The 25,329-nt window shown below is 35.0% G+C and overlaps 1 protein-coding gene across 4 annotated transcripts in view; it reads left to right on the forward strand.

Annotated features, from left to right (window-relative positions):
• The window catches only part of NKAIN2 (sodium/potassium transporting ATPase interacting 2), a 1,050,746-nt gene that overhangs the window by 347,411 nt on the left and 678,006 nt on the right, over positions 1 to 25,329 (forward strand). The window contains exon 2 of one of the 4 annotated variants that reach the window (XR_007128250.1): positions 6,289 to 6,352. The exons of the other annotated variants lie outside the window; for them this stretch is intronic. The gene's annotated coding sequence lies outside the window, so the exon portion shown is untranslated. The remainder of the gene's footprint in view (positions 1 to 6,288; positions 6,353 to 25,329) is intronic. 4 annotated transcript variants of the gene reach the window in all.

Consider the following 25,329-nt stretch of genomic DNA (forward strand, 5'->3'; position numbering starts at 1 on the left):
TACTATTTAATATTATTAGTAACTACTACTTAATTATCACTTATGACACTGTTTCATTCCTTAAAGTGAGTAGGTATGAAATGCTTTCTGGGTTTGAGCTATTTATTTTCCTAATTCTTTACCTTTCCATTATAATACAGGGTGGGAGATTCAGGAGGAGTGAGTCAGTTGCTTTTTTCCAATATTGGATTAGAAGTAAATTCAGTTTTGGTTAAGGCAGAAAAACATTTCATAGAAAAATTATCCAGTTAGGTATAGTGGAAAAATTAATGTCAATGTGTTTGCCATCGTGAGGCTTATAGAATGAAGTATAGCAATACTGATTACTTATTTTTTTAAAGATTTTATTTTTCTAAGTCATCTCTGCACCCAGTGTGGGGCTCAAATCCATAACCCTGAGATCAAGAGTCCCACATTCCACTGACTGAGCCAGCCAGCTGACTGGTGCCCCCCAATTATTTATATTTTAGCAAAAGTTGAAGTAGTCCCTTGTAGGGCATCTCTCTGAGGCATTTGATAACATCTCTCTCAACACTTCAGGTTGCCCAGGAAGCAAGTAGCAGGGAAGAATGATCAGCACCATCCTGCATATTTTCTTTGGCAGTAAGACAGAGAGTTGACCTGAACATCTGCCTGAGTTTTACTCTGTTTTGATTTTAGTAACATCACTATAATTCTATATTGACATTCCCCCCTTCCTCTTTATGTTGCATTGCCATAAAAAGCTGCCATTCCAGTATGTACTCTCTCCTAAATATCACTGGATCTCTGTATTAAAAATCCTTAAAACTATCAGGACAAGCTGCCCATACTTTAGGAGGTATTCTAACTAACTATGGGAATGTGGTTTTCTTTCTCCTCAAGATACAGCCCTGTACATAACTACAGTCAGGTTTTTTTTTTTTTCTTTTTAAAGATAAGGTCTTTGTAAGGTCAGAGTATTATTTTTCCTTCTTATTTGCCAGAGGTTTAAACTGAACCCCAGGGAGACGGTGTGATGCAATCATAGGAATAGATTCCTGTGACAGGGGCTGAAGGTACAAGCATCTTTTCTTTCATGTTTTTTTTTCTATAAAACTGATACTCTCATTTATTTTTGTCCAATCTTCATTAAAAAGAAATGAGATATGGCTAAAATAATGTATACGTTGCAACAATATAAAGTGAATAAAGAAAACAGGGAAAAGGGAGACAACATGAGTGAGCTAAAATGAAACCAAGGTAAATTAGTAAGCTGGAAAGTGTGTCAGCAAAGGAAGTTAACATATCGCAGTTTTAGCTTTAAGATTTCTAGCTTTTAAAGGAAACAGAAAACGAATTGAAACATTTGAAGCGATTATGCTATTAATGCTAATTTCTCATAAGGAAAAGAAAAAAGACCTTTTACTGTACTCTGGCTATAGATCTCTTGTTTTCAGAGGGCCCTGTGATGAGCTTAACATCCTCAGCAATACCCCTCCAACAAATGCAGTACAAATCATTCTACGTATTTTTCTCATTATCTACATTTAATGTGAGCCTGTGGGTGATAGAAACATGGAACTCAGTAAAAACTTATTGTATGTGGGTCTGTAAAGAGAGATCTCTAAGGACAAAGGACTAAGATTGTCTGATTTTGTACCTAAGTACAAAGATTGAAATATTTAGAGCAGAAGTTGGCAAGCTTGTCCTGTACAGGACAGAGTAAATCTTTTTGATCTTGTGGGTCAGATGGTCTCCATCACTAACCATTCAGTTCTGCCACGGGGGCATGAAAGTAGCCAGGATAAAGTGTAAATGGATGAGTGAAGATGTTTCAAAACTTGCTTTACAAATCAGGCAGTTAGCCAGATTTGGTTCATGAACCATATTTTGCCAGTTCTTGATCTATAGAGAAATAAATAGTTAACCAAAGTTACCTTACCTCTGAATAATGGCAGGTAAGTGAGTAGAAGCAACAGGGGCAATATTTCCCACCCATATTCCACATCCTACATAAGAATGAATGTTGATCTACATGCGGGACATGTAAAGTGTACCAGTAAATAATATGCACCCAGGAATGCCCAGGTGTGGCTCTGGCTCTTCTACCTGCCAGATCTGTTAACTTGATCATTTTTGCTCACCTGTCTATAACTTGAAGTCCTTATCAGGAAACTGGGTATAATAATTCTTTCCTCACAGGCTTGTTATGAGGCAAAAGACTTAGCTATTACCTGAATGATTCATATGAATTAAAAGATAGTAGTTTGGGTCCTGAAGTATATGCTAGAAGTCTCAAATCATTGGCCAGGGGACTCTATTGAACATATAGAAGTATTTAATTGGCCCTGTAAAACATGGGCTATTGAAGTATCTAAGATGCTAATATGAAAAACATATATATGGTGACTCTATATGAACATAAGGATTTTAGGGAAAAGAAAAAGGACAAGATCTAGCTGCCTTGGGCCTGCAGAATTGAATGGAAACGAGCTGTCCATGTTAGTGGGGCAGGTCCTCCAGTTTGCATAGCCCTCCCCAGCATACCTTGTCTCCCTGATGCTCAGGCTGGGCTCTATCAACATTATAATCCAGCTTGTCTTACTGCATTCCTTTTGCAGTGCCCAGAAAACAAAACAAAAAAATCCACCACGGTACCTTGTCTACATCTTTATTTTTCTTTCTGTATCTTGTCCACTTCATTGTTTGTTACCTACATGGTTGTTGTTAGGACTCCAGAGAGTAGTGTCTTAGAGAGTGTGTAAGTCAAGAAGTTAATTAGGTATCTGTGATCAAAGAATTCTACGGTTAAATAAGTTTAAGGCTGCTGAAAGAAGCAAAGAAACCAGGTGTCTTTGCTGTGGGCATCTCATTATCCTTTAATATATTAATGTGTAGATTTAGTTTCCAAGATAGGAGTACACTCTATACCTTTCTTGAATTGATATTCACAACAACAGCAACAAAAACAAATAGAAACCATCTGAAAAATCTGTACTCTGAAAACTATAAAACATTGATAAAGTAATTGAAGAAGACACAAAGAAATGGAGAGACACTCCATGCTTGTGGATTGAAAGAACAATTATTGTTAAAATGTCTATATTACTAAGAGCAACCTACAGATTTAATGCAATTCCTATCATAATACCAACAGCATTTTTCACAGAACTGGAATGAATGATCCTAAAATTTGTATGGAACCACAAGACTGCAAATAGCCAAAGCAACCTTGAAAAAGAAAAGCAAAACTGAAGATATCACAATTCCAGACTTCAAGTTATACTGAAATCTGTAGTAATCAAAAACACTATGGTACTGGCACAAAAATAGACACATAGATTAATGGAACAAAATAAAAATAGAAAATCCAGAAATAAATCTGCATTTATATGGTCAATTAATCTACAACAAAGCAAGAAAAATATGCAATGGGAAAAAGACAGTCTTTTCAACAAATGGTGTTGGGAAAACTGGACAGCTACCTGCAAAAGGATAAAACCAGACCATTTTCTTTCACCATACACAAAAGTAAACTCAAAGTAGATTAAAGACCTAAATATGAAACTTGAAATCATAAAAATCCTAGAGGAGAGCACAGACAGTAACCATTTTGACATCAGCTGTAGTAACTTCTTAGTGGATACATGCCTGGAGGCAAGGGAAACAAAAGCAAAAATCAGCTATTGGGACAAAATAAGAAGCTTCTGCACAACAAAGGAAACAGTCAACAAAAATAAAAGGCCACCTTCTGAATGAGAGAAGATATTTGCAAATGGCATATCTGATAAAGGGTTAGTATCAAAAATATATAGAGAACTTCTACAACTCAATACCCAAAAAGCAAATAGTCCAATTAAAAATAGGCAGAAGGCATGAACAGACATATCTCTAAAGAAGACATACAGATGGCCAAACAGCCCCATGAAAAGATGCTCAAAAACACTTATCATCGGAGAAATGCAAGTCAAAACTGCAGTGAGATAAAAGGAACCCTCTTGCACTGTTGGTGGGAATGCAAACTGGTATAATCATTGTGGAAGAGAACATGGAGTTTCCTCAAAAAGTAAAAATGGAGCTACCTTATGACCCAGTAATCACACTACTGGGTATTTACCCCCAAATACAAAAATACTAACTCAAGGGATACTTGCACCCTTATGTTTATTGGAGCTTTACTTACAGCAGTCAAATTATGGAAGCAGCCCAGTGTCCACTGATAGATGAAAGGATAAAGAAGAAGTGAAAAAAAAATACACACACACACACACACACACACACACCATTATTCACTCATAAAAATGAAATCTTGCCATCTGCAATGACATGGATGGCGCTACAGAGCATAATACTAAGTGAAATAAGCCAGTCAAAGAAAGACAACTACCATATGATTTCACTCATATGTAGAAGTTAAGAAACAAAACAAATGAGCAAAGGAAAAAAAAAAGACAAATCAAAAAACCAACTCTTAACTATAGAGAACTGATGGTTACAAAAAGGGGGATGGGTGGGGAGTGGATGAAATAGTTGATCGGTGTTCAGGAGTACAGTTGCTGTAATGAGCACTAGGTGAAATATGGAAGTGTCAAATCACTATAATGTACACCTGAAATTAATATAACACAGTATATGAGGTATAATGGAATTAAAATAAAAAATAAATGAAAAAAAAATGGAAACTGTCATCCTTTAGTTTTAGTGTTCCATGCAGTTGTGGCTACTTAGCCACTATTATTCCCATAGAACATGCTTTGGGAAATACTGCCATTACCATTCTAAAAATCCCCAGAGAATTAATAATTTTAAGATGAACATTCTAGATATATGCATTGCAAATGGTATCTTCTGCTACTGTTTCAGGTAATAGTATCCACTGATTACCTGATATTTGAGCCTACTTTATAATATTGCTGGATAATAATAGTATCAAGAGTAATATAACCAAGATTCATTGAATACTTGCAAGCAATGGTTTGCTGGGTTATTTCATTTAATCCTCGCAGAAGTCCTCTAAAGGGGTTTGTCTTATCCCTAGTCTACAAAGGATGAAAATGAGGGACAGAGAGGCTAATTAATTTGCTAAAAGTAACACAGATGCTAAGTAAGGCCACCAAGATCTTTAGTACTCACTCTTAGCAGCTGGACACCTTTCTTAGCTAAATGCAATGGCAGTTGGAAGACATCTGCCTCAAATTTTATTTAGTGTGATCTTGAACCATGTTTCTTTTAACTCAATTATGTATAAAGATAAATTACCTATTGAGAGTAATTCACATTTTTATTATAAAATCTTAGTAAGAAAAGTATAATGTTATCTTTCACTTCCTTTTTTCTAGAATGTGTATGTAGCTAACGCAGTAGACTCACAGAACTGTAAAATTTTAAGAGAGTTCCTACAACATCTCTACTTTACTGTTTTAAAATGTTATATGAACTGGTGGAATATTTTTATGAAGGCATTGATACCCTTGGAACTATTAAGGCACAGATTACTTATATCAATCCCTAAAGGTACTGATTAGCCCCAAACTATTCCTTACTTAGAACAATAAAGGCCAAGAGAGATCCATAAATTTACACATAATTTAATGTTCCTAAAATCTTCTCTGCAAAATGATGATGTTTAATAAAGAAATAGATGTGCCTAAATTCCCTTTGTCTCTATGTCTTCATATACACCTTTTCCTGGAGTCTTGTGTATAATTTTGCCCCAAATACAGATTTCCAATTTACTAAGGAAATTGGAAAGATGTTTATTGAGGTCCAAAAAGTGTCAATAAATTAGAAGACATCTGTTATTCAGTATATTGGAGAATAAATACACAAAAATAATAAAATAATATTATATAGATATACACACAAATAGAAATATATACATGTTGCATTTCATTGATACCAAGATGCTATTAATTGTTATATACACCATCAATGTAATGGAAGTTTTTAACAGAGAAGATAAACAATGTATCAATGCTGCAATTACAGTTTATATAAGGCACATTCAGATTTTAGGAATTATAATAATTCAAATGTATTTTGTGGAGTAGTCTGGGTGAGATGGGATTAATGGATTATTGACTAATCTAATGTGGGGTTTGGTAGAATGAGAGAAAAGGAGAAATTGATTGAGTTTTGTTCCAGGTGACTGGCTTAAGGGTAGAGGTTGGTGTATCTGGGAAGGAAATTGAGATTGTAGCATGCTGTTAAGTTTACTTAAGGTTTTAATCAGTGTCAAGTTCAAAGTCTTGTTGAATTAGTTGGGGGTTACCTTTAGATGGGTCACCCTCTAATCATGCCTTATTTGTCCCTCTGATGTATTTACAGGTACTGACGATGGATGGGCATCATTAGGTATCTCTTATTATATTGCCCCACAAATATCTTAACCGTGAGTTTTTCAGAGTAATATTTTTCCATTCATGTCTACAGGGTGCTATCCATTTGAAGAATTCATGACCATGCCTGAATGTTCATATTAGTCCATTAAATCAAAACGTGATTTTCTTCCAGAATTTTTTTTAAATAACATACATTTTTCTGTTTCTGAAAGTGATTCATGGTAATTGAAATCAATTTGGAAAATGTTGGGATAAAAAAGATGACTTAAATTCACCTTTAATTGTACATCTACGTATAACTACTTAATTTGAAATGTTTCTAATCTTTTTATTTATCATTTTTCATATAAAATTGGGATTGTGTGATATAATAATTTTTTCCTATATGAAATGGACACTTTGAAGATGTCATTTTAAAAATTATTAGTTTGGGTAGATAAATCAATATTTCACACAACTTAGACTCATGTTCATCCATGTTATTAGACTGACTTCAGAGAGAAAAGTTGTATAACCCATAATTTTAAGGAAAATATATTGCTGTGTAAAACTCAGCAAGAGGAAAACAAACCTAATTACCATGCCTCTAACATTCCATTGTATTTTGTAGTGTTATAATGCCATGAGCTCTGGTGGCTCCATATATTTGCAAATTGGACAAATTAAATTGTACAAGTTTCAATTGATAATAACACTCCAAAATTCTGTTGTATTTCTGAAAAAAATGGTGATTCCCTATAATTTCAGGTTTTCAGAAATATCCTTAAACATGTTTTCAAGCAAGTTCTGGACCTTAATGGATCAATGAGAATATTCCTACTTGATAAGACTCTTCAAGTCATAAGCCTCTACATTTGATTGAAGAAATTTCCATAGTATCATAATTCATTCTCTTTCCAAAAGAGTCTGATGTCACATTGATACACTTGTGTTAAAAAATAATAGGAATTATTATTATTATTTTTTATTAACATGTATTGTATTATTAGCCCCAGGGATACAGGTCTGTGAATCACCAGGTTTACACACTTCACAGTATTCACCATAGGTATAGAACTTTTAAAAATGAATCTGAGTAAAGTGATTTATAGTATATATATCGCTGGACCCATGACTTTAAGCTCCATTTTAGTAAGTATCAGGCAACCTGTTTCAAAATAACTTCCTTTTTTTTTTTTTTCTTTTTCTTTTTCTTTTTTTTTTTGGGGTAGCTTGGCCATTTGTGCCACTGGGCAAAATAGTAGGTGCCCAGTGATGCATGACCAGCTACCTGCCAGAAGGCTGCTATGGCAGGCCCCCAGAAGGGAGGGGAGGAAATACAGAGCTTGGAGGATTCAAAACTGGGAAGGCTCTTAGGGCAACATGGTTATGATGGTTGAGAAAGAAAGCTACTGAAAAAGAAGTGAGGATACTCAAAAAACAGACAAAAAGAAGTTCTAGAGTGTTAAAGATTAGCTAACTCTTGTTTTTCCTAAAGTATTTTTTTTAATGACTCTTTTCTTGTGATTTTTTTTTTTTTCTGGTATTACACCCTAGGTATACTATGGAAATCAAGAGATTTTTGCAGATTTGTATTTGTTTCACATTTATAGCAAAATCAGACTATCATTTCAGAGGTTATATGTCAGTTATCAAGCAATTGATGAGAAAAACAATCTCAGATTGATTTTTGAGATTGGACAGTAATAGGCTAAAGGAAAAAGCTGCTCATTTTCTGATAATGACTTAGTGTCCTACTTGTGCTATAAGTAAAAGATGACCTGTTGATTACATACTCCCTAATAGCAGGGACTGAGTTCTTCAGCTTGCATTATCCTAACCTGGATATAGCCTATGACTCAAAAACATTCAAAATTGTGAGGAGATGCCATTGCATTTTAAGACAAAATTGATTGCCTAATCAATGTTAAGAGAAGTTGAGAGAGAGAAATCTAAGACTTGACTTTGGATTGTCTAGTTGTTCTCATGATGCAGGATACTGATTCATCAATATCACTGGCCACTTAGGATGAATTGTCACAGCCCTCCACCTGCATTACTTTATTGCTGTCTTTCACATTTGGGGGATGTAGCTATTGATGTTGCCATACTTGCTTGGCCTGAAAATGTCCACAGTGTATTGGATTTTTTTAAAATAATGGAATCTGTTAATCTCATTTTTATTTACTTCTAATTCCAAGAAGAATGGATTTAATTAAAATATTGTACTGGAAAAAGAACTTTATTTTTGTGTATAGTTGGGAAAGAAAGGACTTTGCAGCATCTCCATTTATTTGTCAATAGGTGCAACTTCATTGTCTTTATTTCAGTAGCTATCTCAACAAATCATTTATTTTTAATGTCATTTTTAAAGATTATATAAGTTATTTCATTTCCTGTTACAAAGCAATGTTAATGGAAAACTGCTAATGGAAACTTGAATCATCTAAAGTATCCAGAATTTCAAAATGATAAATCTATTATTTACTGAGAATAATGGTCTTGCAGTTTTAATAAAGTTAATTTTTTTTTCCATTCTAATCATTCAGCCTGCTTCTTTGTATGGTAGAAGGAGAGACAAATGTTAACTAAGCCAAGAATGTGGATTTTCAAAGATGCCTTCTATTCGGTTCTATGTATAGGCTCATTTCTCACCTTGCTAATCGTTAATAGGAAACAGAATTGAAATAATTTTTAGTTTCGTGTCTTTGTATTAGTTTTTTTTTCCTTTTTCTTCTATTTGCTTATACATTACTGTATGATTTAATAAACATTGTTCTTCCAAGTCAGGACATGCAGGTGATCTTGTCGTTTACAATAGCGTGGATACACCTAGAGGATATTATGCTAAGTGAAGTAAGTCAGACAGAGAAAGACAAATACCATATGATCTCACTTGTGCATGGAATGTAAAAAAATAAAACAAAGCAATAAACAAAACTAAAACAGACTCATAGACAAAGAGAACAATCTGGTGGTTGCCAGAGGAGAGGAGGGTAGGGAGAGAGCCAAACAGGGAGAGGGGATTAAAAGGTACAAACGTCCAGTTATAAATAAGACAGCATACTGCAATATACAACATGGGGAATACAGTTAATTTTATAACAACTTTGGTGACAGATGGTAGTTAGATTTATTATGGTGATCGTTGCATAATATATATAAATGTTGAATCACTATGTTGTACATGTGAAACTAATATGTCAACTATGCTTCAATTAAAAAAAAGATATATAGGTGATACTTGCTTTGGAAGTCTTATGGAGATGGAGGTTAATGGGCCTGGGTCCTTTTTATCATTGTCTACAGTTTGTTTTTCTCTTCAGTGTTGCCCCCATTCTTCTCTGGACTTCCATCCAGAGAAATAGAGCTAATATCATGTAGTCAGTTTCTGTACTATCCAAGTAACAGCTGATAGGCACCTTGTATCTATTCCATTTTGTTACTAAAACATCTTTTTCATTTAGATTGATCTTTGAGACTAAGATTCTTTTTTTCTAAAGATTTTTTTTATTTATTTGAGAGAGGGAGAAAGAGGGAGAGAGAGAACCTGAGATGGGGGAGGGTCAGAGGGAGAAGCAGACTCCCTGCTGAACAGGGAGCCTGATGCAGGACTTAATTCTGGAACTCCAGGATCATGACTTGAGCTGAAGGCAGTCGCTTAACAAACGGAGCCACCCAGGTGCCCTGAGACTGGGATTCTCTCCTTATTTGAACATCATCTATAGCTAAGTCATTCCATATTTTACCTGTAAAAATGTTTTACAGCCAGATTTTTTTATGGCTAGATTGTCAATTTTTTACTGCTAGATTGTCAATTCTAGATTGTCAATTTTTAAACATCAGTATAGTATATAGAAAAGGTCCTTTCCATAAAGAGACAAATTACATACAAAAGTGTATTTGGTTATTTTATAAAGGTTTTATAGCAATGTTTTACGGTTGAGTCACAACTCAGTGTTCTCTTGCATGCACCCACATACATGCATCCATATACACTGTGTATGGATTATTTCATTTTGCCTATGTGATAGCATTACCTACACTGGCCCTTCTTTGTTTTACTTTTATTTTCTTCTATAAATCTCAAATTACTCGTTAATGTGTGTTTAGGAGCTATCAATTTTTATCCCCTCCATAGACAAATACAGTTAAGTCAAGATGACTAATGGGTTGGTGAGGAGAAGTATGGGCTGATAAAAATTAAATAGGAGACAAACAATTCTCTTTCAGGGCCATCCTTTTTAAAATAGCCAGTTATTATGAATAAAAAGCAGCATTATTATACATTTATTTTAATTAAATTTTATAATAGAGATACTTAACATTCTATCTCATTCTTTCTTCTAAGTCTCATGTTCTTTATGGCAGCCTTTTGTAGGCATTCAGAATTTGACAGAGTTTTTGAATTCTGAAACCTTTTATAGGAAGGGATAGGAATCTTTATAGGAATCTTATTTTATATACTTTAATGTATTAGATACAATTTTTGCCCCAAACACAAAAGACAATCATTAGCAAAAAATCTGTTTTTGTCCTTATAGGGAACATTCTTTCCCCTTCTTATTCTCCTCTGACAGTTCTCTAGTCCATTCTATTTCCTACTTATTCAGAAGACTTACATGTTTTCTTGTTTTTTGTTTTTTGTTTTTTTCTTCAAATTTCAACCATCTCTTCCTCCATCTACCCTCTTCCTGGCCAGTTTGGCTCTTGCCTTACTGAGGGAACTGGGGCTGTCACAAACTTCATGAGTTTCATCATCATATTTAACACCTACCTCAGATTAAACTGAATGTACTATTGATGAATTGGTCATGCTGTTCTGGAAGGCCCCTCCCTCCAAATGTCTTTTAGAACCTACTTTCCTTTCTCAAGAATAGTGGTCTAGCAATTATTGTTCTGTCCTCCATTATAATAGACAAGTGCAGTCAATACAATGTTATTTCTTAAAAATCAAGATATATTTAAATTGTGAAGGATGATTTAAGATATGCTTTCAAGTTAGAGGAATATGTATGTTATAAAATGGAAGAGGATGTATGTCATATAATAAAATTCTGTATTATGTGTTACAGACATTCTTTAGTAGTAGAGATGTGAGAACTATTCATAAATGGCTTCAAGAAGGTAAGACTTGAACTGGAAATTTATGGATGGAGTGATTTGGATATATGAAGAAGAAATTAGAGCAGCCATTCCAGCCAGAGAGGGGGCACAACATGAGCAAATGTGCAGAAGTGCAAATGAACATGGTATAATCAGGGTTTGGAAAGGAAGCCTGAGGAACTAGAGTAGAGGCTTCATGAAAGAGCTCAGGAAGAGACATGATAAGAAAGGAAGACTGGATGCTGCTTCAAAATGCCCTTGAATTCCAGGATGTATTCAACAGAGATGATAGTAGAATGTCCACATCGAAATACCTACTGATGAATTTTGTATTTTTTGAACTGAGATTTTATAATAGGATATACATAGACTTATGTTTCTTTTGATTTCCTGTTTAGTACCTTCCAAACTGAGTTCACATGTCATATTTCAGGATTGAGGAAGAATGCATATCTTGGTGGCATTGAGGCCCCCTATTGGCAAGCGGGGATAGAAGCTTGAGCACATGGAAGTTCTCCCTCGCTGACCTGTCTGAAGAACAGACTTGGTTGGCATAGAAGGCTTTCCCAGTGAACAAGGTCGACTCCAGCTGGGTTTACATTTCAGCCTGCCTGAGCTTCAGGGTCCCAGGATGAGACCGCAGGCCACATGAGAAGGGACTAGGCCTTTTAAAAGAGGAGGTTGATGGCTACCATTTCGTGTGATGACAGGGCAGAGACTTGGAACTCATTTTTTACCTAAAAAACCACGTCCCTTACCTCTCTGACTCTGTCATTAGCATAGTACTCTCATAGTCTAAAGCACTGATGTCTACTAGAACTTTTTCTGATGATGAAAATATTCCATGATATTTGTGGTTATTGAGCCCGTGAAGTGTGGCTAATGAAACATTTTAATTTTTTTAATTTAAATCTAAACTGTCCCATGTGGCTATTGGTTATGGAATAGTATATGGCAACTATAGAATCAAACTAGATTTTAGTGAGCGTGTATCATGTGTCCAGCCTAATCTAAGTACTTCACATGCACTAACTCACTTAATCCCCATGAGAATCATAAGGAGCAGGCATTATTCTTTTCCTTTCCATTATAGAAATGGGAGCACTGGGGCAGAGAGGTTTAGCATAGGGAGGAGATGACAAATTTGGCATTTAAACCTAGGTACTATATCCATTTAGCCTAAACAACTGTGTTGTCTCATCTTTAAACCCTACATTAATCTTGCTCTCCTTTTCTTGCTCACATTCATTTGTGTATGTTACTACCATAGCGAGAAACTATTTTATGCATAAAATATATCAGCCATTCCTCTTGAGGCTTTATATACTCAAGTACTTACCTCTGCCTCTGAAATAGCATAGGCTCATTTAATGCATGAATCACTGAATGGCTTCCTGACCATCATGCCACTTCCCCAAAGAATTGCTTCTGAGACTTGAGTGTCTCAGAATCACAAGGAAGGCAGGTGGTGGTTTCTAATACAGGAAGTCTAGGGTGGGGCCTGAGAATTGGCATTTCTAACAAGTCTCCAGGTGATGCTGATACTAGTTGCTAGTCCAGTGCCCACACCTGGAGACATAGTGCCCTAAACCATATTTTAAGTCCACTGCCAGGCTAACTGACTTTAAAATAGAATTGTTAATACTTTTCAGATTCTTCCAGTGAAACATATACTCTTTCATTGTTATTTTTTTTGTCTTCTATGTTGCACAAATAGTATATGTATTTTCTTGTTGCCAAGTGGTGAAATACAATGAAAAATAAGGAAGGAAAAGAAGGAAGAAAGAAAGAGTGAAAGAAGGAAAATTGATGTATAACTGAAAGGCTAGATTACCTCAAACCCTCTAAGATTCATGCAGGAGTTGCCATCTGGTACCCACCAAGAAAAATCTGGTCACAAAGCTGTTGTGATCAGAATAATACTTGAAATAAAATCAAATTTCATTTTTTTATGAATAGAGTATATCTTCATTTTCCACAGATCCCACCGATCCATTTGATTTTATAGATACTGCTTTACACATTTACATCCTTTCCCTGTCAGTCTTTTAAGTTTACTATCCCAGATTTAGGACCACATTACTCATCTATTGTTTTTTCCTTCCTCAGAGTAAGTTTTATTTTCATATTGGCTGTCTTGATATGGTGATGATGATAACATTGCCAGCTTCAGGCTTACGTGAATTTTAGTCTCTGAATTTCAGTGAAAAGATTTCTTTTTCCCAGTAAAGATTTCTCTTTCCTAGCAAAAAGATTTCTCTTTCCTAGCAAAGGTCCATGATTAATCCTGAAGGGCCCTGATTTAGTCATGTTCTCACCTTCTCTGGACCACAACACAGGAGATGAAGCCAAACCATGTTTTGAATTGTAACCTTGATGATGTTGTTCTTTTTACCTGAAATACAGTGACAAGGTACTTATCGGTCTAAGAGGTTTATCAGTAAATAAACTGTCTACCATTCATGGTAAGTTTCAAAAGCCTCATTCCTAAAAACTGTTATAGCCCCTACTTGAAATTAATGTTCCTTACCTTTTGAACTAGTAGGATATTCTATTAAAATCTCTCTCATGTGTACTAGATCTAAAAATAGCTTTATATATTTGCTCCCTTTCCCCTATATTTCCAGGCATATGTAAATAGTAACAGTTTTAATGCATTACTACATAATATAGATAGGCTAACTGAATTAAATGTTTGCATTCCTTTTTCATTTGGTTTTTGTAGAATGTTGATCTCTAGTATATAAATCTAGCACTTAAGATCAATCTTCATGCTCATTTTTACTTTGAATTAGTAATTGGGGGCAATAATCGCCTTTTATGATGATTTTTAAAAAAAATAGACATTGTGAATACATTCATATGAAAAATGTTTAAAATAATCAACTGAAGAACAGAAAACAGTTTTAAATGTATTCCAAGCAGTGGTGGAGAAACTGATATGGGTGATCTTATTGGGGATGTAAAATCAGGAGACAATTCCTAAACCATTCAATCTAGTTGCTTATTCAGTTAGTGAAGAGGGATACCCCAGCACTTACCAGTGTCCTACAATGGTTTGATGTCTATCCAGGGTTTACCACAGTTGCTTAAGGCCATCAATACTAATAAAGACAGACTAAGAACTCTGCTAGTTATTATTTTCCATGATTTTTAGAATATCTTAAAACTATGAACCAGGATTTCATGAGCTTCATCCTCCACAAGGAACTTTTATCTGAGGTATGTTTTAACATTAGACCCTCCACCAAATTATAAGTTGGTAGGAGCTATGTGAGACAAGTAGTTTTTACCTAAATATTGGTTTATATTACTCAGTATTTTTTAATAAGAATTTGCATGACAAATCACTTTTAGAAATTAATGGGGGTAAAAAATAATGGTCTAAATAAACCAGTATTGATATTTCCATTTGAAAAATTAAACATTCTCATTATAGTTGATAAAAAGTTCAAAACTGAATTTAAGTCATAAATAAAATTACTAAATTCTTCTGATATTTACATATTAAAAATCTCCCTTTTGATTTTTTTAAAAATCTATTTAAGGGTCCTGGCATATGTTTTTTCTGAAATTATCTTCAATTGTTTTCATCTTATTCTTCCTTAAATAGATTGAAGAACATAGAAGAGTGCTTGGTAGAAGCAGGTTATTTCCATCCTTTTCCCTTCTTCTTGGAAAATACAAGTTGAGGCCCCTAGTAAAGTTTATTAAGATACACGTTTTACTCCCAAAACGTGGGGCTTAATTTAAGATCTGTCTTTCAGAAGATGACATAATTTCAAAACTTAAGCTCTCATTAATTTCCATTTTTTTTCCACTGGAAAACAGAATCTGGGAGAAAATCAGCTGACACTTTCTAGTTAATATCACAAGTAAAATTCATTGAAATTAGAAGTAGGAACTTCAGAAGGAAACTGGCAATACTGAAATTCTTTGAACTGAAACTAGTTATAATAAAGTATTACGATGATAAAACACGGTAAAGCATCATAGGTTATTGTTAGACATCAATCTTCACCCTCCGTCTTTCTTTTGCATAATCGGAAATGTTGCTATGGTTTCAAATAAAATATCTTTATTTTGGTACCAAGAATAATGTGAAATACACAGTGTGTAGGTTGCAACTCTAATGACAGTTCTCTGAATGACTGAAAAGCGTGAATTCACAGTACACATTATATTTATTCATCATTTGAAAAGTTGTTGACAATTCTCTTGGTGTGAGACAATTTGCTATCCATTATCAGATGCAGGTAAAACCATTAAAAAGACATGATCTATGCAGTAGGGTTTATGAGCTCAGTTATGAAGATGTTGCCTTCCTTTCCAAGAATTGTCTGAACAGTGTTCTGCCTTTTCAGTCCACCAGTTCCTACCTAGATCAGATTAATGGAAAAAACTTTTGAGAGTGACTGCTGTCTTTTTCATTGATTAGCAGTGTGACCTAGGCCCAGAACCCTCCCTGGACCTTAATTAACCAACCTCTAATATGAGGCATTTGAATCAACTGACTATGATATTCCTATCTAGCTCTCAAAAAAAAACAACAACTTTATTTCTTTATTATATTTATATTACCCCAATAATGCACATTCATTATAGAAAACATTTTAAATTACAAAAAATAAAAACCACTAAAAAGGGAGGTGGTAGCTATAGTTTCTTCTGCAAAGTAACATGTTTTGATTTTATCTTTATCCTTATAGCTTGACTCTAGCCATTGGGTATTCCTGTAATGGATTTGTTCCTGTGAAGACATCTCAAGTCATTAGTAACATATGTAATATTGTGGAACTTTTACAATCTTTTCTGCAGAGAATAATGATTCCTCAGGTAGGACAAAACTTGTAGTGACCACTGCTGTGTGAGATTCCTGCCAATGTTGCACTGAGTTGACCAAGCAAGGGATCCTTGGAAATTAAGCCACTAGGGAAACTACCCCTAGCATTTATCATTCAATGATATGAGGAGGGATATACCCTTATTAAATCAGAAATGGGAAAAAAATCAAGATGTATGACCTTAGTGGCCCAGGAACACTGAAGATTGCCTGTGCTTGTTTCAGTGGAATTTATTTAAAAAGAAAAAAAAAAAAGGCTGTATTTTTTTTTTGCCCTAATTTTTTTAGACTGTTAGCTTAAAATGTTTCAGTCAGTCTATCCCAAGAAAAACAATTTTCATAAAAGTTTATTTTATAGTAGATTTGAATTTTATATAGTCACAAAAACTTCAAATATGGAGAAAACATTAACTGATGGGAAGTTGAACTTAGCTTATGAGTCTGCTTTCCCATTCTGTGGAGGAAAAGTTACTTTTGTCATTAATAGTAATTTTATTGTTTGTGGTTTAAAATTGAAACAATTTTGGATTACTATGATCAGTTTGTATTCTTCCCCGTTCTTTCTTGTCTGTTCTTCTCTGGGAGCTTCTGGGTACAGGAGAGCTTACTAAATAGAGGAGGTGTGGGAACTGGGTTTGCAGTTGATTCTTGGTTAGCTCCTTTCACTGCTGGCTTGTGCTGAAGTGTGGCTCCATCAGATGGAGAACATTGCCGTTGGTTTCTGAAGCATCTATGGCGGAAGTGCAGTTCTCACCATGACTTCCAGTTCTCCGTTCCCTATACTGTATGTCTTCTTGGACCCAACCTCAGTGTCCCTTCAGAAAATGTTGGTCTTTCAACAAGTTTACAACGCTCCTGACTTCTCAAAATTCTTAGCTCTTCTTGCTTCTGTCTGCTGGCTTGTACAAGACACAGGGTATGTTCAGGCCCTGTTTATGCACTTTCCTCAGACAATGGTTTCCTAATGCATAGGTGCTATGTTAGCTGCAAGTCCTCTGTAAGAATTACAGTATTTTACACAGCATCCTGGACAACTCATGCTCTGCAATTACCCCCAGACTCAGTGAGGTATATACTAGGAAAAAAAAAAAAAAAAAATATATATATATATATATATATATATATATATACACATAGTTCATCTCATTTTGGGGCTCTAAAGCAGGAAGGGTCCTGGGACCCACCACCAGAAATCACCTATATCCTGTAAACAGCACTTTTATTCTTTTCCTACCCTCTGGTGAAATTCTTATCACCTTGTGTTGAGAAAACATCTCTTAGATAATCATGAATTTCTTTTCATCCTATGTTTTGTATGTGATTATCATATTTTAGGTCTTACAAGAGTCAGAATTAAAGCAAAAACAAAACATTTTTTTCTCTCAAGCTATTTTCTTATCATTGAAAATCATGGTATTCAAGAATATTTGTTTCTTCTATTAAACACTTTCCCAAGTGCTTTTTTTTTTTTAATTTTTAAAAGATTGCCGTTATTTGAGAGAGAACCAGTGAATGTGAGTTGGGGGAAGTCAAAGGGAGAGGGAAAAGCAGCCTCCCCGCTGAGCAGAGAGCCTGAGGACAGTGCAGGACTCTAATCCCAGGACCCTGAGATCATGACCTGAGATGAAGTCAGATGCTTAACCAGCTGAGCCACCCAGGTACCCCAAGTCCTTTAAAGAGTGGAAAAACTCAAAGAATAATTTTTGTTCTCATTTTATCAGCCTTTCCTGAATGTAGTGTATTTATTAGCAAAGGATCAGAGAAGAGAGAAATTAACTGGAAAAACCATGCAGTTGGATATCAAAATGTTATGTCAGTTACATTAACATATTCTACAAATGTTTGAAATAATATTTTTGTTTTAATTTCATAAAGACTTTAGATTTTATGATTCTTACTTTCAAGAATAGAAACCCAATTTATTATGTTGTGACTAAAGGAAGAAAGAAAAATAATTAGGTCATAAATTTGAGGATGCCTTTATTTTAATTATAGCAAACCTTATTTATAGAGTGTTCATTTTTCCCAATTACTATTTTTGCATTATCATAATCATATGAAGTAGATAAATATGTTCACTTCCATTTTATCAATGAAAAAATTGGGGAGAAAGAGATGGAGTTAGCCAAGGTGAATCAACAGACAAATGGGAAAATGAAGATCCAAATTAAAGTCTCTTGACTCCAAAGTCCCTGCACTTAATTGTGCTGTATTCTGAGAAAATAATTCAATCTACTTAAATTTATCTCATTATAAACTTTCCATGAGTCTTACATCTTTAAAGTCTTCATAGTACTTACCAAATTCTTAAGCATATAAGTGAATAGGAATATATGTCCAAGTGGTCTCAGAAAGCAGTGTTTTTAAGTTTAAAGAAGTATCAACAACCATTCATTATTAAAAGAAGTTTTTCAGGGTCGCCTGGGTGGCTCGATCGATTAAGCATCTGTCTTCAGCTCAGGGCATGATTTCAGGGTCCTGGGACTGAGTCTTATGTAGGGCTCCCTGCTCAGAGAGGAGTCTGCTTCATCCCTCCCCCGACCTTGTGCGCATGCTCGCTCACTCTTTTCTTCTCCCTCTCTCTCAAATAAATAAATAAATAAAATCTTCTAAAAATAAATTTTTCAGCTGAATATCTCACATCTACATAGGTGAATTTCACAAAGAGAATATTGAATAAAAAATACAAATCAAGAAATACATTAGGATTCCACTTCAAAAATTTCAAAGCTGACAAAACTAAGCATGTTATTTAGGAATACATATGTGAAAAGTAGTGAGGAAATCAGGGGAATTGAGTATTTATAAAATTCAGGAATGTGCTCTGGAAAAAAAAATATGTGGGGAAGAAGTGACAAGGATTCAAAGGTCTTGGGTTTCCTGGTAATACTTGTATTTTTACTGATTTCAGTACATTTGTACTGTACTTTTTTCACCTTCTTTACTATGTTAGAGTTACTTATTAACACAGGGTGCAAATGCTATAAGTTTTTAGAAAATATTCTCTGTAACCTTTCATAGCACATTGTGCATTCAGTCAGGATATACTGAAAAGTGTGAACCTTGGATCCATCACAATAAGTGTTCAGGTCGTCCTCACTAACCTGAGGATCATAAACATGGTGGACGGATGCAATTTCACTTTTGACCTATAGCCGTTTGGGGTCCTTTCTGGAGAACAAGCTTCACTGGACACGAATGAGTTGCAAATGTGGAAGTGGAAGCAAAAATATCTATCCAGAATAGTGATAAGATCGAATTTCTGCCTAGAACAAAAGAGATAAATAGACTGAAATGCTCAGAAGAAAGGTTTACTTTTCCAATAAGATTCTGAAAAGAACCCTGAGAATTGATTATATAACCTTACATGTTTTGAGATTTAATTAGGTAATGTCTGGGGGGAAAAAAACTGAGCTCCTCAAAGAAAGACGCTATCAAAGTGACTTTTTTTTTTTATTATTAACTCTGGTAATTTTGAAACATCTTCAGCTGATGCATGTTTGCTGTTGAAGCTTGTTCATTTTCCCTCTACAAGCTAGTTCTTTTCATCCTTCAGTTTAATTGGCTATTTCTTGCACTAATAAAGCTATCAGTAGGAAGATATTTTGAAGTAATGGAATAGTTAAAATTTCAGTTGTCTTTCTTTTTCATATAAAAGGCTGTGATTATTTACATGGATAAAAAATCCCCTTCCCACCTCAGAGTGAAAGCGCATAGCCCCATAATACCTACCCTGGACATAGCTTTCTCTTCTTCTAGTTTTTACACCATTCCCAACTATACTATTTAGGTTTATAATATTTTATATATCTTACAATTACTCCTTTTAAATTTCTGATTTCTGAGTAAGTGTCCTTCTTCCTGTTTATTTGAGGAAAGGGCTTCATATGTTTATTCATCTAAGATCTTCAAACTTTTAGAGAACCTCTATGGGGTACCTACTTTCTGCAAGAAATTATAAGATGTAGCATTAGAGAAATTGCCTTTTTATATTTGTTTTCCATTTTAAATAACGTTTGTTGAGATGTAAGTCACATACCATAATACTCATTTTTTAAAATGAGTGTTTTTTTTTTTTTTTTAATAGGTTCACAGAACTGGACAACCATCACCACAATCTAAGTTTAGAACAATTTCATCACATTGGAAAGAAACCTCCTATCCATTAGCACTCATTCCTTATTTCTCCTTCCCCAGCCCCCAGCAACTGCTAATGTACATTTCTATCTCTCTGGGTTTGTCTGTTTGTCTATTGCGTTTATAAACGCAAACACGTAACATCTGTTTTGGGGGGTTGACTTCCATCATTTAGAACAGTGTTCATACATGTTCCAGCATGCTTCAGTTCTTGACTCGCTTCTAGAATAATATCCCATTCGTGAATGTGTCACATTCTGTTTATCCAGTCATCAGTGGATGGACATTTTGGTGGTTTCTACTTTTTGAACATTATTAATAATGCTGGCTATGAATAGTCACATACAAAATTTTGTATGGTTATGTTTTCATTTCATTTTTTTATTGACATACAATGTATTATTTGCCCCCAGGGTACAGGTCTGTGAATCATCAGTCTTACACAATTCACCCCACTCCCCAGAGCACATATCCCCCAATGTCCATCCCCCAACCACCCCATCCCTCCCATCCTGCTCCCCTCCAGCAACCCTTGGTTTGTTTCCTGAGATTACGAGTCTTTTATTGTCTGTCTCCTTCTTTGGTTTCATCTTGTTTATGTTTTCATTTCTTTTGACTATATAACCAGGATGGAATTGCTGTGGTTACTTTATGTTTAAAGATTTGAGGGACTGCTAAGCTGTTTTCGACAGGGTGTGCCCCATTTCACTTTCCCACCAGCAACACCGAGCTTGAGGGCTGCAGTTTTCTCCCTCCTCACCAGTGCTTATTATCATTATTTTGATTATAGCCGTAATAATGGGTAGGAAATGGTATCTCCTTTTGATTTTGTCTCTTTGACTACAGGTGTCGAGCATCCTTTTATGTTCATATAGACCATTTGTCTGTCTTCTTTCGAGAAGTGTCAATTTAGATCCTTTGCCCTTTAAAAAAAAAATGGGTTAGTTGTGTTTTTATTGAGATGTGAATATTCTTACATATTCTGTGTAGAAGTCCTTTATCAGATATTCAGTTTGCACTTATTTTCTTTCAATCTGTGAATTGTCTTTTCATTTTCTTGGTGGTATCATTTGGGTACAGAGGTTTTATCTAGGGCCGCCTGGGTGACTAGGAAAGTTAAGTGTCTGCTTTCAGCTGAGGTCGTGATCTCAGGGTCCTGGGATCCAGCTCCATGTTGGGCTCCCTGCTCATTGAGGAGCCTACTTCTTCCTCTCCTTCTGTCCCACTCCTGCTCATATTCTTTCTCTTAATCTCTCTCTCACCCTCTCTCTATCAAATGAATAAATAAAACCTTAAAAAATGAAGGTTTACCTACTTTTTTTTTTTGCATTTGTGCATTTGGTGTTATACCTAAGAAGTCATTGCCTTAACCCAAAGATTTCTCTTGTTTTCTTCTAAGAGATTATAGTGTTAGCTCTACAACCCATTTTGAGTTAATTTTTCTTGTGTGTATGCTGTAAGATAGGGGTTCAACCTCATTTTTTTTTATAAACATATAATGTATTTTTAGCCCCAGGGGTACAGGTCTGTGAATCGCCACAACCTCATTTTTTTTGCATGTGAATACCCAGTTGTTCTAAAACAAACTGGTTAAAAAGATTGTTCCCCATGAGTTTTCTTGGCACCCTTGTCAAAAACTAATTTGCCATAAATGAAGAGGTTCATTTCTGGATTCTTGATTCTATTCCATTTTGCTCTGTATGTCTGCTCTTATGCCAGTACCACACAGTCTTGATTACTGTAGCTTTGTAGTAAGTTTGGAAATCCGGATATGTGACCATTCCAGTTCTGTTCTTTTTTTTTTTTTTTTTAATTTTTTTTTTTTCAGCATAACAGTATTCATTATTTTTGCACCACACCCAGTGCTCCATGCAATCCGTGCCCTCTACAATACCCACCACCTGGTGCCCCCAACCTCCCACCCCCCACCCCTTCAAAATTCTCAGATCGTTTTTCAGAGTCCATAGTCTCTCATGGTTCACCTCCCCTTCCAATTTCCCTCAACTCCCTTCTCCTCTCCATCTCCCCTTGTCCTCCATGCTATTTGTTATGCTCCACAAATAAGTGAAACCATATGATAATTGACTCTCTCTGCTTGACTTATTTCACTCACCATAATCTCTTCCAGTCCCGTCCATGTTGCTACAAAACTTGGGTATTCATCCTTTCTTTTTTCTTTTTTTTTTTTTACAGCTTTATACACATATATTTTTATCCCCAGGGGTACAGGTCTGCGAATCGCCAGGTTTACACAAGATGGCGGAGAAGTAGCAGGCTGAGACTACTTCGGGTAGCAGTTCTGTTCTTTTTCAAAATTGTTTTGACTATTCTGGGTTGCTTGGAGAGAAATATCTTCTTCTTTTTTTTTTTTTCCAGTTACCATTGTATTTCTGTGTGGGAGAGTCTATGGCTTAAAAAGCAAAAAACAAAAAACAAATCAAACACGACACTGGAAAACATATTAAAAAGAAAGTCTCCTCCCAAAGCCCAAACATTCCTGTTTGCTGGATACCACTAATAAATGGCATGTCAGTCCATAAATTATAAGTGCATGTATTGTTATAAATGTCTTATTGTACAGGCTTCTCTATAGTTTGCTGTATGAGTTAACAATTTAATCCAGAACCTATGCCACATCCTAATAATCTTTTTAAACCATCATATAGAATTCCATTATAGTGATAAATTGTGGTTCATTTAGTCAGTTCCTTAATGATTGATATTTACATTAATTATGGGATCTTTTGCTGCTACAATCAGTGTTGTAATGAACATGTTTAGGGTGTGCATCTATATGTTTGTATAAACAGATAAGTAGTAAACTCGTTTTCTAGAAATTGAATCCCCAGGTCAAATATATGGGGATTTTACCTTTGAAAACATACAGGCAAATTACATTCATGCAAGCTTTTGAGGATTTTTTTTTAATTTTTTTTTTAATGATTTTATTTATTTATTTGAGAGAGAGAGAGAGCATGAGAGGAGAGAGAGATCCGTGGGAGAAGCAGACTCCCCGCCGAGCAGGGAGTCCGATGTGGGACTCGATCCCAGGACTCCAGGATCATGACCTAAGCCGAAGGCAGTTGATTAACAAACTGAGCCACCCAGGCGCCCCAGCTTTTGAGGATTTTAAGTATGTTTCTAAGTGTCATTTGTAATTATTTTCCTGTGAAATCTGTATTCTTTCTCTCCATATTTCCATTGGATTCATAGCACTATTGACTAGAAACCATTTTTATATATTATTGAAATTAACCCTTTGTCAGGTGTTTCTTTTGCTTGTGAAAAATAGTAATTACTAATTTACTCCTCACCCAACTCTGTCATGTAATTACCCCCATTCTATTAAAAATGAAGAACCTGAGTATAATCTATATATGCTTCTATAAATGAAGGAAATCTACTCAGAATCTAATACTTTGGTAGAATGCTGAATTCCATAGTAATATGTATGTTGACTTTTATTTTCAAAGCATTGTTGTCCTCTTTAACTTCTGAATTTGAAACACAAATCATGTTGTGTTTGTGTATCATTTTGTGAAACAAATTCATTTTTGTGAGACAAAAATTAGATGATGTGTATCTCAGAATATTTTTTTCCGGAAATCTTTTATTTTAGGATTTCTCATTTTATGGAATAAACAAATAAACAATTTGTTTATGGAATAAACAAAATCCTGGGATGGTAAGGTGATTTAAAAAGACAAATGTATATTGAGAACCAATCTATTAGAAAATGAAGAATAAAATCTATTACTTAATTTGCATAACTTTTCTAATGGGATTTTCATATCATCCCTAGCAGAAAGTTAATTACCCCTGTACATTTGGCCAGCATTGCTGGTAGGTGGGAAGTGGGGAAACTTGATTATTGATTGTCACTAGCCAAAAGTTACAAAAATTCATATATATTCTTTCAATTTTAACATGTATCAGTTTTACCTGATTTTTAGTTATTGAGGTATAATTAAACATATAATTGAACATAAACCAGAGGTTTACAACTAACCAATTTTTACATATGTATATACTCAAATAACAATTTCCCATATCAAGATTCCCAACTTTTTCAGATCCCTTCTTCAGCCTCCCATGTATATTACTAATGGATATTTGGATTATTTCCCACTAGGGGTTATATTATTGGAACATGTGCACTGATTTCTGGTTGTTATCTCTGTAATAATGTAATTGCTGGGTCATAGGGGATAAATATATTCAGCTTTAGTATATAATACCAAAGAATTTCCCAAAGTACTCTCCCAAGCAGCAATGTATGAAATTTTCACTTACACTGCATCCTTTCTAATATTTGATATTGTCCACTCTTTTCACTTTAGTGATCTGAAATGGTGTGTCACATTATCACATTGTAATTTAATTTTTATTTCTCCAATAATTATGATGTAAGAACTTCTTAATATGATTATTGGCCATCTAGAAATTATCTTTCATAAAGTCTTAGTTCAAGATGTGCTAACGTTTTTATTTAAGATTTTATTTATATATTTGAGAGAGAGAGAGAGCACAAGTGTGGGGAGCGGCAAGCAGAGGGAGAAGCTGGCTCCCCGCTGAGCAAGGAACCCCATGCAGAACTTGATCCCAGGACCCTGGGATCATGACCTGAGCTGAAGGCAGACGCTTAACCAACTGAGCCACCCAGGCCTCCTTAGATTTGCTAACTTTTAAGAATGTAATTGATTGGATGCCTGGGTGGATCAGTGGGTTGGGCCTCTCCCTTTGGCTTGGATCGTGATCTCGGGGTCCTGGAATTGAGTCCCGCATCGGGCTCTCTGTTCAGCAGGGAGCCTGCTTCCCCCTCTCTCTCTGCCTGCCTCTCTGTCTACTTGTGATCTCTCTCTGTGTGTCAAATAAATAAATAAATAAATAAAATCTTTAAAAAAAATGTAATTGAATATATATGGGCATGTAGGACATTTTAAATATATTTGTATAAGTGAG

This window comes from Lutra lutra, chromosome 6 (assembly GCF_902655055.1).
Source record: "Lutra lutra chromosome 6, mLutLut1.2, whole genome shotgun sequence".
NCBI classification, from domain to species: domain Eukaryota; kingdom Metazoa; phylum Chordata; class Mammalia; order Carnivora; family Mustelidae; genus Lutra; species Lutra lutra.